The following is a 15,107-nucleotide window of genomic DNA, read 5'->3' as shown; positions in this document are numbered from 1 at the left end:
AATGAGTTTCTCAATCTAGATGATGATGATGATGATTATTTGAAAGCGCATAGCTCCAGTGGCTTCCTAATATCGGAAGGAAGAGCGTTCCGGACGGCCGCAGAATCGCATCTGAAAGCGAATTGTGCAGCGCTGTGCGTGACATAATTGCATACATGACCCTGCGATATAACATTTGTGTTATTATTATTATACTCCTACTGTGTATGGATTTCTCCTGCAGCTGAGCAGGGAGATATGTTGGATCTTACTCTATTGGGGAGACCAACATGGACTGAAATTTGGACCGATCTAGAAATGTCCTTATTGGGGAAAGCCACACGGGAGGGATATGACATTTGTTTAAGTCAATTAACGTTGATCAGCCTGTATGACACGTGAGAGGAAGCCGGTGCACTGGGAGAAACCCCACGCCTTGCTCGAGGGGGAAACACTCTATCCCCGCACAGACGGAAACGGATGGCGATCAGTCAACTTGCTGTACCGCCATCTCCTGGCGAGCCAGGGAATGGCACCTCATCGACGCGCACGGGAAGGGAGTTTCACAACGTCTGTGCGTGCGGTCATCCACAAACCCTCGCGGCCGCTTCTGCCTCCACAATGCTGGCTTACAGCCGCGTGCAGCAGCAGCAGCGAAGCCAGCACTGCACTGCACTGCTGCTGTAAGCTACGTGGTGCAACGGGCAGCAGAGGCAATTGGAGACAAATCCATTGTTGAACTTCACGTCTATGCTCTTACGTTGATGCATCTCGCATAGCGTGGTGAAGTATGGCCAAACAACCCGAATGACCTACGCGTCGTGGTGCACGCCGTCGTCTAGCAGAGGATGGACAGCAACACGAAGCTGCGCGTTTACACAGATCACAGAGCAGGGCGGTCAAGTAAAAGGCACGGGCGTGTGGCCAGGGGGGGGAGGGTGTTGAATCGTGATGGATGTCCCTATAACTTTTCGAGATATAAAGGTCAAAGCGATTAAGCACGGAGGGCCCCTTCCCCGACAGTACCAGATCATCAACGCCATCGCCAACACAGCAGCGACCGTTCTCCAATTTCACAACCATCCTCCTATACTGTGCCAACTCGCTGGCGTTTTAGACGCCCGGCGCTTCGCTCGTTGTTGTGAGCGTCGCTACTCCGCCCTCCGTTGTTGTTGGAGGGCGACTGCCTCCAAATGCACAGTAGATGCTCGATTAAAAATATACATGCGCAAACAACAGTGTTTTAAACTATTTATTTTAAACTGTATATAAGTCTTTCTTTTTATGTTTAATGATGTGATGGCGCTTTGGGTGGCAGATTTGTGCCAGAAAGGCGACACGTGTTAACCAAAAAATAAATTGACTTACGATTCGTAAAAATTCGTCAGTAGCATTGCCTTAAAATTGAAGATATATACAAGAATACAAATACGTAACGTAACATCATTTCATGGCCCGTTTGTTAACGAAAGCATACAGTTGTTGTTATCTGCCAGCGCTGTACCATGAGGTCGACCCAGTGGGCCAACACGTCTTTTGGCCGTCAACGACAACACAAGCTTTTATATATGTTAAAAACAAAATATACGTATAAATATCCATCTTTATTATTTTCATTACAGTTCAACAGCTTCCTCTGTATGAACACGCGCGCGAACGCGCCGGGTTTCATATCGGGGGCTGTGAACGCACCCGGAACCCACCCCCCCACCCCCCGAGTTAATTAGAGCGCGCGCACGATCCCGCTAAATGACAGCGGGGGTTCTTAATTACAGCCCCTGCCGAGTACACGTGCCTGGTGCCATCACCCCATCCCCATCACCTCGCAATCCCCCACCGCCGCTCCCGCTCAACACCCCCCCCACTCCCCATCACCCCCCCCCCCTCCGTGCCTCCTCCACGAACCTCTTCTCCCCTCTCCCCTCCCCAGGCACTCGCCCTCTCGCTCACCGCAGCCTACCAGCCACTACTTCCAACCCTCATAAACTTACCAACGTCGGCTCTGAATATCGCTAGCCAGTCGTAGTATCCCTCCCACTGACTATGGCTGACCAACTGGCCAGCAACTAGTCACAAGCCATCTCACGGACGCTATCCAGAATCAACTCGCCAACCAACTCGCCCACCACCCCCACGTTCGAGCCCAGGGGTCGGCAACCCAAACTCACCAGAAAGGTATTTGTTTAGAAGTCTGTAAGAGAGAGAGAAATCAACAACCCCCCCCCCCCCCCCGTTAACATTTAAAGATCCGTAATGCACTGTGTGTGTGTGGGGGGGGGGGGGTGAATACGAGACGGCGGTGGTTCCTTCAATCAATAACGCCGGGGCCGCAGGTCGGCGACCCCCATTCGAGCCCGAACCCCTACCCCGAACGTCGCCTGCGCTCCTCTCCACGTGTTGGGGGGGCGGTGGGGGATGTGGGGGGGGGGGTGGTGGGGGATGTGGGGGGGGAGCGGTGTGGGATGTGGGGGGGGGGTGGTGGGGGATGTGGGGGGGGGGTGGTGGGGGATGTGGGGGGGGGGGTGGTGGGGGATGTGGGGGGGGGGTGGTGTGGGATGTGGGGGGGGGCTGGTGGGGGATGTGGGGGGGTGGTGGGGGATGTGGGGGGGGGGGGTAGTGGGGGATGTGGGGGGGGGGGTGGTGGGGGATGTGGGGGGGGGGTGGTGGGGGATGTGGGGGGGGAGCGGTGTGGGATGTGGGGGGGGGCTGGTGGGGGATGTGGGGGGGTGGTGGGGGATGTGGGGGGGGGGTGGTGGGGGATGTGGGGGGGGGGTGGTGGGGGATGTGGGGGGGGGGGTGGTGGGGGATGTGGGGGGGGGGCGGTGGGGGATGTGGGGGGGGGAGCGGTGTGGGATGTGGGGGGGGGCTGGTGGGGGATGTGGGGGGGTGGTGGGGGATGTAGGGGGGGGGGTAGTGGGGGATGTGGGGGGGGGGTGGTGGGGGATGTGGGGGGGGGGGTGGTGGGGGATGTGGGGGGGGAGCGGTGTGGGATGTGGGGGGGGGCTGGTGGGGGATGTGGGGGGGTGGTGGGGGATGTGGGGGGGGGTGGTGGGGGATGTGGGGGGGGGGGTGGTGGGGGATGTGGGGGGGGGGGTGGTGGGGGATGTGGGGGGGGGGCGGTGGGGGATGTGGGGGGGGTGTCACGGAGCCGCTGCCGCCGCTTCACGCGGTTACGAGGCGCCGTCGCCTAAGACGCCCGCCCGATATGGCAGCCAATTAATTACCCGGCGCCTAATGACCCGGATCGTGCGGATCGTGCGAGAAGCGAGTTCACTCGGCAGGGCGGTCAAGCCGCGCGGCCCAGCACCGCAATTACGCGCGATTACTCGGTTAATTACGATTTAATTGATACGAGCACACTCAAGCGCGCTAAGTGGTGCCTTGGACAAATGCGTCGTCATGCTGCGTGGTGTGCACGTGTGTCAACATGTTTAAAAATACATGCACGATATTAGCGTGGTGCATATGAAGTTTGGTGAGACGTTAGGAAGAGCGGACCGTGTGTGGAGGTCAGGGCGTGGCCTCTACAACAGCCGTGCGATCTGGCAGAAGGAAGGAAGCGATGGCGCGAGGTGTGGGCATTAACGGCGTCGTACGCGCTGACCTCTTTGAGATACCCTGCCACGGCTACCATCAGTGGCGAGTGGCATCCGAAACGGATGTAACCCTCCCCCCCGCCGTGCGGGCTTCATCAACCCACACTCATGTCCGTGGTGAAGTATGCTAGTGTTTGTAGATCCCTTCATTTCATGTCCTCGCCCTCCATACTCCAGGTAACTTATTTCACGTGTGTGTATAAAGATACTAGCATAAGTACCCGGCGTTGCCCGGGTGAAAAATATATTTCTTAATAACCTTACTTATATACACACCCTCACCACTCACCACTCACCCTCACCATTCACCCTCACCACTCTCCCTCACCGCTCTCCCTCACCACTCATCCTCACCAATCACACCCTCACCAATCACCACTCACCACTCACCCTCAACACTCACTCTCACCACTCACCCTCACCATTCACCCTCACCATTCACCCTCACCACTCTCCCTCACCACTCTCCCTCACCACTCATCCTCACCAAGCACACCCTCACCATCACCACTCACCACTCACCCTCAACACTCACCCTCACCACTCACCCTCAACACTCACCCTCACCACTCACCCTCACCACTAACCCTCACCACTCAACCTCCCCTCACCACTCACTAATCACCACTCACAATCGCCACTCACAACCGCCCTCACCATTGTATTTTTGCCCCAGTCAACGCCGGATATTTCCCATTCGTAGCAGTTTATATCAACTCTATAAGCAACTTATATTAAACAGGAAGCGCGATCCTAAAGTAATTTACAACCTTCGATTAGTCCTTTGTGCGATTCAAAGAATCGATTCCTGGCATGTTGGGGGTTTACATTTTGAATGATAGAGTTTCATTTTCATTGTTATTTTAGTTTTTTAGTTTTTCAGGAGTTTTTAATTACATTTTTGCCCCGGTCAACGCCGGATATTTCCCGTTCGTAGCAGTTTATATCGACTTTAAGCAACTTATAGTAAACGGGAATCGTCCGAATCTAAAGGAATCTACAACCTTCGATTCCTTTACGCGATTCAGAGAATCGATTCTTGGCGCGTCGGCTTTAAAAGTAATTACACAGTTGTTTTTTCATTGGTATGTAATGTTTGAAAGTTTTCATAAGATTTTAAATGTATTTTCCCCCCGGGCAACGCTGGGTATATCGAGTTTATACGACAATTGCGTGCGCATATTTTTAACGGGAATTAAAAATGGCGTCCACCCGGCAGCGAATGCGTCGCTACCCGTTGCCAGGGGCAACCGCTGTCCAATGAAACTGCGTATGGTCCGGCGACACACAGACACACACACAGACAGACAGATTTGCGATTTTATATATATAGATTTAGGCTCGCCGGTCTCGTCATGAAACTGCAATGAAAAATGCACCAGGGGAGGCAGCTAGGACATCTGCCTCACTGAGGGGGAAGTGTCTAACACGCCCCCCTCAGTGAGGACACGCCCCTCAGTGAGGACACGCCCCCTCAGTGAGGACACGCCCCTCAGTGAGGACACGCCCCCTCAGTGAGGACACGCCCCTCAGTGAGGACACGCCCCCTCAGTGTGTGACTCTGGCTCTGACACGAGCCAGTGCCTCCCCAGCCATTGACCTCACCGCACGTCACTGGGTCGGAGTGGGGTCACGTCGCACGCCGTTTCCTTAAAGTGACAAGTTCCGCGGGGAGGGGGGGGGCTTAGCGTTACCTGTTGTGAGCGGAAGCCCCCTGAGAGCCAAGATGCAGAGACGTCTCCTCCGTCCGCACGTTGGAATTTACAGTGACGCTCAGAGCGTGACCGGCCGGGTCGAGACGCGCGCTGTCAGAAGCGTTCGCAGCCGAATGCTCACTCACGCGCCCTGCCGAAAGGACGCCCTTTAAAACAAGAGGCTTCGTTTCTCACCCGATAACTACTATTGTACCACTTGTTTACCCAAGGACAGCCCCGCTGAGGCTCGTGACTCGTTCACAGGAGGGTCCTGCCACGATTTCGCAGCAGCATCGGGCGATCACGGCTTGATATGTATCCTCCAATGGAATAATTTGTGGGTAATTTTATGATTTGGCAAATGAGCACCGTGACGCCTGCACACGATGGCCTTACTACTCTTGCGACTGATGTCACTCGATCTTTAAAGTCCGCCGTGAGTCAAGCAATCGGCGCATATTTTATTATTTTTACTGTTAATACACAACCGCAGTATTAATCAGGGTGGCTACTGGATTCGAACCGTGAACTTATGCAACAACCTGTTGCTGGGTGACGTCACCGCCCCCAACATTTTCCGGAACGCCACGAGACTTATCTTGGAGTAGAGATTGACGGCGTAAGGCACTACCACTAGAGTACAAGACACGCTATATCTATAATAAGTCTACATTATTGTACGCGATAAACCCTTAATCCTACGGAGACTAAACGTGAATCATTATCACGCATTAAGGCGAGATGTTATATGGCTGGTTGCTAAAATAATTTCTGGAACTACTTTAAATAGACACAGGAATTATAATGCAATACCATTTAGATATAAGTAGACGTGTTTCAGCGTCTGGGGACTTGTGACAAACACATTTTGCAAATGCACATTGTCTCCCTGTACACATATATATATTTAAAATAGTGTGCCTCTGTTGGAGATACGAAGCAAATGAAGAGACTTTATAGGTAGTTTTTTTTTACATTCTGAAAGAGCATCTCTACCTATTTGGCCTCTCTATGTGCTGTGAAGAAGGGTCATTGCCCGAAACGTCGCCGATTATATATACATATGTTTTCTTGTTCGGGGCACAATATTATTGACAAATGCGTTGATGTTTTTTTGTGTTCTCATTCCTAGAGAGCTGTTCTGTTATTGTGCATGATGGCAGCAATGTGGCTCTGGAGCGAGATGCCAATGTCGAGGTCTGCGGGCCACGATGAGAGGGCTTCAGGAGAGAGAAAGAGTTGGTGTCGTTTTGCTGTTCCTCCTCCATTCAAGGAGTGCAGACAACGGTGGTTTACTGTTTGGGTCGCATGGTCACAAGTCTTACTGTGCCGTGTCTTTAATGTTCAATTCATGCTGATGTGCTGGTGGGGTTGATGATACAACCGCCAGCGTCTTCGAGCAATGTCCAAGGCAGGAGAAGGATTGCGAAGCCCGGGTCTGCAATTGACGTGTTTCGTTATTCTGGACGTTTTTCCACTCTGCTCGCACGGCGGCGTTCTTCCGTGTCCGGGCCGAGGTTCTGTGATGGCGACAGCAGCGGCGCGAACCCAGAAGGGGGCCTGGGACCTGAGTCGATGGCGAGGAACGTTGTTGAGGTCTTGATGGTTGATGGTGATGATGGTGATGGGCAGGTGGTTGCCCTTGGCAACAACGCGTGTGCAATGCGCACGTCTCTCACAGTGGTGCACTGCTCACTGCGACAAATTCCACGTGTCACTGTCATCGCCTCGTGATAGAACACGGGTCGCGGAGAAGATTCGGCGGAACTGCGAGTGCCGCCACGAATCTCGAACGATTGTAAACAGCTGCTGATGTCATCACCACTTTAAAGGGGGAAACGGACGAGATCCCAACCTTGCGTCCGAACGAGACAATTTGAGCGGATAACAAATCTGAAATGACATCTTTAATCTCGCTTCCACGAGTCCATGCGAAAGAAGAAGAAGAAGACGCGGATCGCACATTTAAAATATAATTCGGAGGGGAGGGGCAGAAGAAAAATGCCGAGGCCCAACTGGGAATACCTCCCGCGCGAATCCCGACACCGAAATTAAAAAGCCTCGGCGCCACTTTGTAATCGCGCGTTTAATTTGTTAATTAATGTTCAGATGTGAGGGGGGTGGGGGGGAATATATATATCACAGAAATGTGATCTAACCACTCAGCAAACCAACGAAATAATATATTATTATTATTATTAAAATCTGAAATGTTCCTATCACACACACGCGCGCACACGCCAGGCCCACGAAACGTCCTCTTCGTTCCCGATTGACTCCAGGGCGCTTCGCTACAAATTACGCACCTGGCGTGGCAATACGCGTCGTCATTAACGAATCTAATCAACGGCGCCTTCCACACGATGCTAATGAGTACGGCCCGCTCCGTCACCGCCACTTATTCCGCCTGAATTTGGTCGTTTATCCGACGACAATTCGTTGCAAATACGGCGGCTATCGGCGAAATTGGTTTGTCGGGCCTAAATCGTGACATTCGTAGCGTGCAAACCACTGCGCTACCGTTCCCCACGTAGACACGTACACACACACACACGCCGGTACATTCATTTCTGTATAAACATGGGTACATACATGCGTGTGTACACACACACATACACAGACGTGTGTACACACACTTACACACATATACAGACGTGTGTACACACACACACGCACCGGTACATGCATATCTGTAAAAACATGGGTACATACATTCGTGTGTACACACACACATACACAGACGTGTGTACACACACTTACACAGACGTGTGTACACACACACATACACAGACGTGTGTACACACACATACACAGACGTGTGTGTACACACACATACACAGACGTGTGTACACACACTTACACACATATACAGACGTGTGTACACACACACCGGTACATGCATTTCTGTAAAAACATGGGTACATACATTCGTGTGTACACACACACATACACAGACGTGTGTACACACACTTACACAGACGTGTGTACACACACACATACACAGACGTGTGTACACACACATACACAGACGTGTGTGTACACACACATACACAGACGTTTGTACACACACACACACACCGGTACATGCATTTCTGTATAAACATGGGTACATACATTCGTGTGTACACACACAGATGCACAGACGTGTGTACACACACTTACACACATACACAGACGTGTGTACACACACATACAGACGTGTGTACACAGACTTACACACGTGTGTACATTTCTGTATAAACATGGGTACATACATTCGTGTGTACACACATACACGTGTACACACACACATACACACGTGTACCGCTCCTCTCTGGCTCCGGAACTGGAGTGACCTAGCACGCTTGAGTTCTAGAGTGCGCTGTGGTGCGAGACATGGCGCTAATTAAAGCGCGGCTGGTTAGCACTGCGACAAAAAAAATACTTAATACAGAATCCACTCGCGGGACGTCTCCAGAGATCGGCTTTCAGTTTATTATTAGTTCATTAACCCAAAAAAATATATGTCAGAATACAAACCCAAAAATCCGAGCACAGCTCAAGCAATAACAACAACCGTGTCCAGTCCGTATCACGAGCCCCTGCTCTTCCAAATCTGAGAGCTAATCCTTGAACAAATCAACGCTGTCCCCTCGGTGGGGTGCTGAACACCGCTGGATTTGATGACACAGTCCACGCCTCGCCCCATATATTCACCAAACACACACACGCACACAGCAGCAGCAGCAGCAACCCCGGTATGGGTGTGAAATGAAAGTAAATGTGAAACATTCATCATCTCTCATTGCCACCGCCGACGTCTCGGGAACAAACACTGTTGCTTGCGTGTATTGCACCAGCTCCAAAACTGCACCCCGTGCATCGATTTTTTTTGTTTATTCTCTCTATGAATCCACCTTAATCTCCGCTGGATTATGTGCCATGCTGTAATATTATTTCTCGCGACCTTACACACACACGCACGCACGCTCGCGCTCGAACGTGTTTGGCTGGGCGAAAGTTTTGGCGCTTGGGTAAGTTACAGCGTGGGGTGCCAGCGATAAGCACGCGTGCCTCAGTGTCAAGCAACAGAACTCACTCACGCGGAGCCGACCGACCGCTCGTTAGTGGCACTCATGGTCAGGCATCACCATCGCAGGACGCACTGTGAAGAGGAGTCTTGAGACTCGCTGAGGCTACCTCTGCTGGGCAAATAATTGGCATTATAATGTTGTTACAAGGAATATCTCAAACGTAATCCCTTCAATTTGCATTTTAGCATGAACTTTTCATTGCGTGATAATAATTTCAATTGATTTTAATTGACGCGAAATTAATCAACAACATTGTAGCCTTGAGGAGGAAAACGATACAGTGGGAGACGTTTCGGGCAACGGATCTGCTTGACAGCACATTTAATGTGCAATGGTTCTTCTTCAGCACTGTGTCCTATAAAGAAGGCCAATCGCCCGAAACGTCACCTATTATATATTTTGTGTCTCTTTTGAGGCCACACTTATTAACGAATGCGCTGATTTTGTGTTGTTTGCTATTTGTGCTCGTGCACTTCTGCCAGCAGCAGCACCACCACCACCAAATAATTCATATAACGTCACACGTGTTTATTTTTATTTTAGGAAGACTTGAAAGTCTATATGGTTGGTGAATGGGTCCAGCCAGACATTGAAATGTCAGCACTCCCGCACCGCGACTATGCCAGACCACGCGCGAGCCGGCGAACATCACAAGGGGCATCGAGCGGTCCGGATGAAATGTGCCGCACCATCCCGCACACAGCCCCAGATCTGGAACTCTCAAGTGTTCATCTGTTTAACACTTTGAAGAATGTCCTACTTGGGAAAGATCGAATAATAATAATAATACTCCAACCCCTATCTGCACAGGATGCAAGCGGTGGCTGTGGCCATGCAACTCAAAACTGTGGCCCGTGTAGCGAGCCGCTGTAGTCGACACTCATTCGACGACGGCGGAGGGATAGCAAAACCAACGCGAACTCTCTCCTGAAGCCCTTCCGTCGTGGCTAGGGGGCCTCGGCATTGAGCTCCTGGGCCGTGTTGCTGCCATCATGCGCAAGGGTAGAGTTGCACGGTGTCGTGACGCCGGCGAAGAATCCATGTGACCCGTGCCGCGTCGCGGGTCTGGCCCCGGTGTCAAGTTGAAGAAAGCTCGTGGGGCATCGATCAGCGGTCGGCATTGCTCGCCGCGACTCCAGAGCCGCGTGTGGCGGCTCTTTAAGGGATGCTTCGTGACGTAATTTATTCATGAACCACCACCACCGTCTCGTATTCACCCGCCGTGCATTGCGGCTCTTAAATTATTTTTTGACCGAATTAGAACCAAATGACCTTGCTTGTTATTTTGGTTTGCCGAACCCTGGCATAGATGAAAACTGAATTTAAAAAATACATCAGCAATTACTATGGCGTGACAGTACTGCATGTGTAAACAAATGTTAATATTAGTTGAAAATCACGTACAGAGATGTGGCAATCCACTGCTGGATGGAGCGGTGCATTGCGTCCCCGTGACACGTACTATGCTCACGTGGAGGAATTCAATTTCGTATGAGTTCGATAAAACAAAAAAAAAGTTTAGGGAAAGCGATAACAAATTGGAGACATTTTGAGGCAAGCCTCTTACAAACAATGAAAAGTCGTGCGTGTTTTTGTGTAATTAACGGGGAGTGGCAGTGTAGCGGTTAGCGCAATGCGCTACGAACCCGGCGAACCGAGTTCGATTCCCGCTCACGGCCATCACCAGTGACGATTATCTGAACCGGTCATGGGCCTACCCTAGGTCGACTCGCCTAAATTGAGCACCTGGCGTAGTGTGTAAACATGATCACTGGGGAGACAAAGGCAGCCGGGCGTGGCCACCCACCTCATCCTGTACCGTGCCGACGTTCATGGGATGCGACTCGCGAACAGCACTTGCCCCCACAGTCTGTCAACGCCATTCGGGGGACATTTATAGTTTGTTTATAAATACCGCACAAAACAAAAATATCTATAAACAATAAGAGAGACTACACTTTGTTGCGAATTCCTCCGCACTTATCCCACCGATCGCAATTCACGTGGTAATAGTTCAACACTCGCCTACGAACGATCGTTTATTTAATAAAGGCGTCCTTCAGTGACTCTCACACGGCAACAGGCGTGCACGTTGCGTTACACTTGCACACGTGTAAGTGGACATCTGTGACAAAGGAGAGCTTCCTGGCACATTGGATCCTTCCAGTCCTGGTGAAGATCTCTGATTCTGTGCGTGGCTATGCGCGCTTTGTTGCCACCGTATCACGAGCGACAGAGTCGGACGCCGTGGTGGGGCACACGTTCCACTGCCGACCAGCGTGGCGCGGGCCTGAGGAGCCAGTTGGGCAGGGCTGATGTCAGGTCCCTCGGCCCCCCCCCCCGCGTCTCCCACCGCCCACGGGCACCTGCGTCCCCCCCCCCCCATGAGCACCACCCGCGTACCCGAACTCCCTGCGCCTCGCTCGCTCCTGGCGCTCAACGCGCGGCCAGCCCGCAGCAATCCCTCGCTGCCTTTGCGCATCTCCCATCGCTTTGCGCACGTTCGTATACAGACAAAGATCCCCCGTATAGCCTTCGACGGACTGTTGGGACAAGTGCTGTTATAGCGAGCGGCACCTATGATGGCCGGGCACGGCACGCGATGGGGGTGGGTGGCCAACACTGCGCCCGGTCGCCTTTATCTCCCCAGTGGCGATGCTCACATTTTGAGGCTGAGTCGACCTAGGGGAGGCCCAGGAACGGTTCAGATCATTTGTAACCGGTGTTGGCCGTGAGCGGGAATCAAACCCGGGTCGCCAGGTTCGTAGCGCAGCGTAGCGCTAACCGGCACACACGCACACAGACACGCACACTGACACGCACACAGACACGCACACAGACACGCACACTGACACGCACACAGACACTCTCACCCCGGCACGCGCGGCGCGGTGCCCCTGAGACCCGCGAGCCGCTCGCCGCCTCCCGGGAGAGGAGGAGGAGGCGGAGGAGGAGGCGTCACGCCTCGCCGAGCCGGGGAAATGAGCGCGGCGCTTGTTAGCGGCTGCCTGGCGGATGCACACTGCCTGCCGGGCAGAGGCGGGCAAGTGGCTGCGGGCATTGGGCATTAGGCCGAGCAGTGGTGGGCAGTGGACAGGAATGTGTTGGGCATTGGGCAGGGCTGTGTTGGGCAGTGGCCAGAATATTGTGGTATCTGCGACCAGCAGCATTTGTCTAACAAGTTCCTGATGAGAACCCAGAAGGTGGAAAACAGTCCAGAGTGTCATAATAAAGGTTTTTGGGTTAGATCGCGTTATTTATAAATGTGTCGTAACCCTCCACCACCCGACACGGCCAATCAGTAAAAAATGTGTCACGTTGACAAAAGACAAATAGTTCACTACTTTAGCCTACCGGTGTGTTGAAGAGTGATTCAACATTATTTACAATTTTTGAGTACAACGTTTCGCTGGTAATTACATCCAGCATCATCGGGCAATTTGCCAGAATAGTGAAATTTTTCAATGTTGTGGATTCACTTTTCAACACACCGGTGGGCTAAAGTAGTGAACTATTTGTCTTTTGTCAACGTGACACATTTTTGTTACTGATTGGCCGTGTCGGGTGGTGGAGGGTTACGACACATATATAAATAACGCGATCTAACCCAAAAACGTTTATTATTAATAATATTCTTCTTGGTTCTTTCGGTAAAGTCACGTAGAAGGGAAATAATAAAATAATAAAAATAAAACATAATAAAATACAATTCTCACGACGTTTCGGCCACAACGCAAGCAGTCGTCCTCAGGTGAAGAACAGGTCTGTCGGAAAGACAGCGTCTTTTATTGTTTTATTTTTATTATTTTATTATTTCCCTTCTACGTGACTTTACCGAAAGAACCAAGAAGATGAATCCCTGCAGTCACGAAAGCTTGAAATCGAAAAATGAATAATATTGGTCGCGAAAGCCCAGAGTTTGCCTGATTAAACAAACGCTGCTGGGTAATATTTTGTCTGCAGAGCCGATAATGCCAATAGGCTAATCATGTCTCAATTTAATATTCGACAGGTCGTGTGTATGTGTGTTTGGCAGGCTTGCGTGGAAACCATTCCTATTCACCTATTCCCCGCCCTGTGCTCGCGTGGCGATGTGGGAACAGTAATTGCCGACTCCACGTGTTTCCGCGCCCCGAGCGCGTTGCTTCTCTTAAAACAACCACCACCAACCACCACCACCAACCACCACCACCAACCACCAGGCAAGACAAATAAATAAACAATTAGGACTTGGACCCGGCATAGCTGCCGGGAGGTGACGCGCGGAGCCCTCATTACTCCCCCCCCAGCCCCGCCCCCCAGCCCCGCCCCTCTCCCCCCATCACGCCACGACTCGCATCGTCCACACACTCGGCCACCAAACACCCGCAGCCCCTCCCCATCCTCGGGCCCCTTCCCTCCCTGTGCCCTCCACCCCACAGCCCGCACCCCATTCCCCTCCTCGCCTCCATCGACTCTTTCCCCACCCTCCGTTCACACCCCCCTCCCTTCACCCCCCTCCCTGCACATCCCCCCTTCCCCCCTCCCTTCCCACCCCCCCTTCCCCCCCTCCCTTCTCACCCCCCCCCTTCACCCCCCTCCCTTCTCACCCCCCCCTCCCTTACCCCCTCTCTTACACCCCTCCTTCCCCCCCTCCCTTCTCACCCCCCTCTCTTACCCCCTCCCTTCCACCCCTCCTCACCCCCTCCCTTCCCCCCTCCCTCCTCACCCCCCCTTCCCCCCTCCCTTCTCACCCCCCTCCCCTCTCCCTTCTCACCCCCCCTTCCCCCCCTCTCTGCTCACCCCCCTCCCTTACCCCCTCTCTTACACCCCTCCTCACCCCCTCCCTTCCCCCCTCCCTCCTCACCCCCCCTTCCCCCCTCCCTTCTCACCCCCCTCCCCTCTCCCTTCTCACCCCCCCCTTCCCCCCCTCTCTGCTCACCCCCCTCCCTTACCCCCTCTCTTACACCCCTCCTCACCCCCTCCCTTCCCCCCCTCCCTTCTCACCCCCCCCTACACCCCATCATCTTCCACCTCATCCCCCTCCTCGCCTCCTCTCCCTACTCCACCCGCCCCTGTCCACCCCATCCTCCTCCCCCCACCCTCTCTCCCAACACCCCCCCTCCCCCCCGATGGAGCAGCGTTTAGCTCCAACCGCACCTGGCATCACATTGAGCTCTCTCCGAGCTCAATGAGCTGCCACTGCTGGATGAACGCCACGATAACAGCTCGCGCGCGTTGCTTCTCCACTTTGGGGCGCGCATCGCTACGTTACCTTCCACCGTCGTTGTGCAGCTTGCCCCAGAATCATTCGACGTCGCCTCCGAAATGATCGTCGTGTTTCAAATCGCTCTTTTGAAAGGTCGCTTGCGTCGCCGCGCTCCTCGGATCCGTGTCCTCGTTTGTGCCGGGCGCTTGATGGGCGTCGAGCGGGCTGGCTCGTAGCGTGGGTTCAGTGGACCCCCGTTGACTCTTCCAGCGGGGACTGTGGAACCAGTGACCTGGAACTCGCCGTTTTTATCGGCGTTAGTGGCACGGCCGCCACCACCACCACCACCACCACCGCGAGCACCTCCTCGCGCCCGGCCAATTACTCGCTCGACTGACGGCAAGGAGTTGGGGGGTGTTTACTCGTGTTCAGCGGGACACGCCTTGACTCCGATGTCAAACTCTGATGCTTGACCCTGGCCCCGTGACTGAAAACAAGTAACCTCCCCCACTGCCGCGATTCTGTTTTGTTTGTGGGAGGCGAATGTGACAAATAAGTAGGTTTTTTTTGCTGTGTA

The sequence above is a fragment of the Lampetra fluviatilis genome, chromosome 2 (assembly GCF_964198595.1).
Source record: "Lampetra fluviatilis chromosome 2, kcLamFluv1.1, whole genome shotgun sequence".
Classification (NCBI taxonomy): domain Eukaryota; kingdom Metazoa; phylum Chordata; class Hyperoartia; order Petromyzontiformes; family Petromyzontidae; genus Lampetra; species Lampetra fluviatilis.
This window is presented reverse-complemented; position numbering follows the sequence as displayed.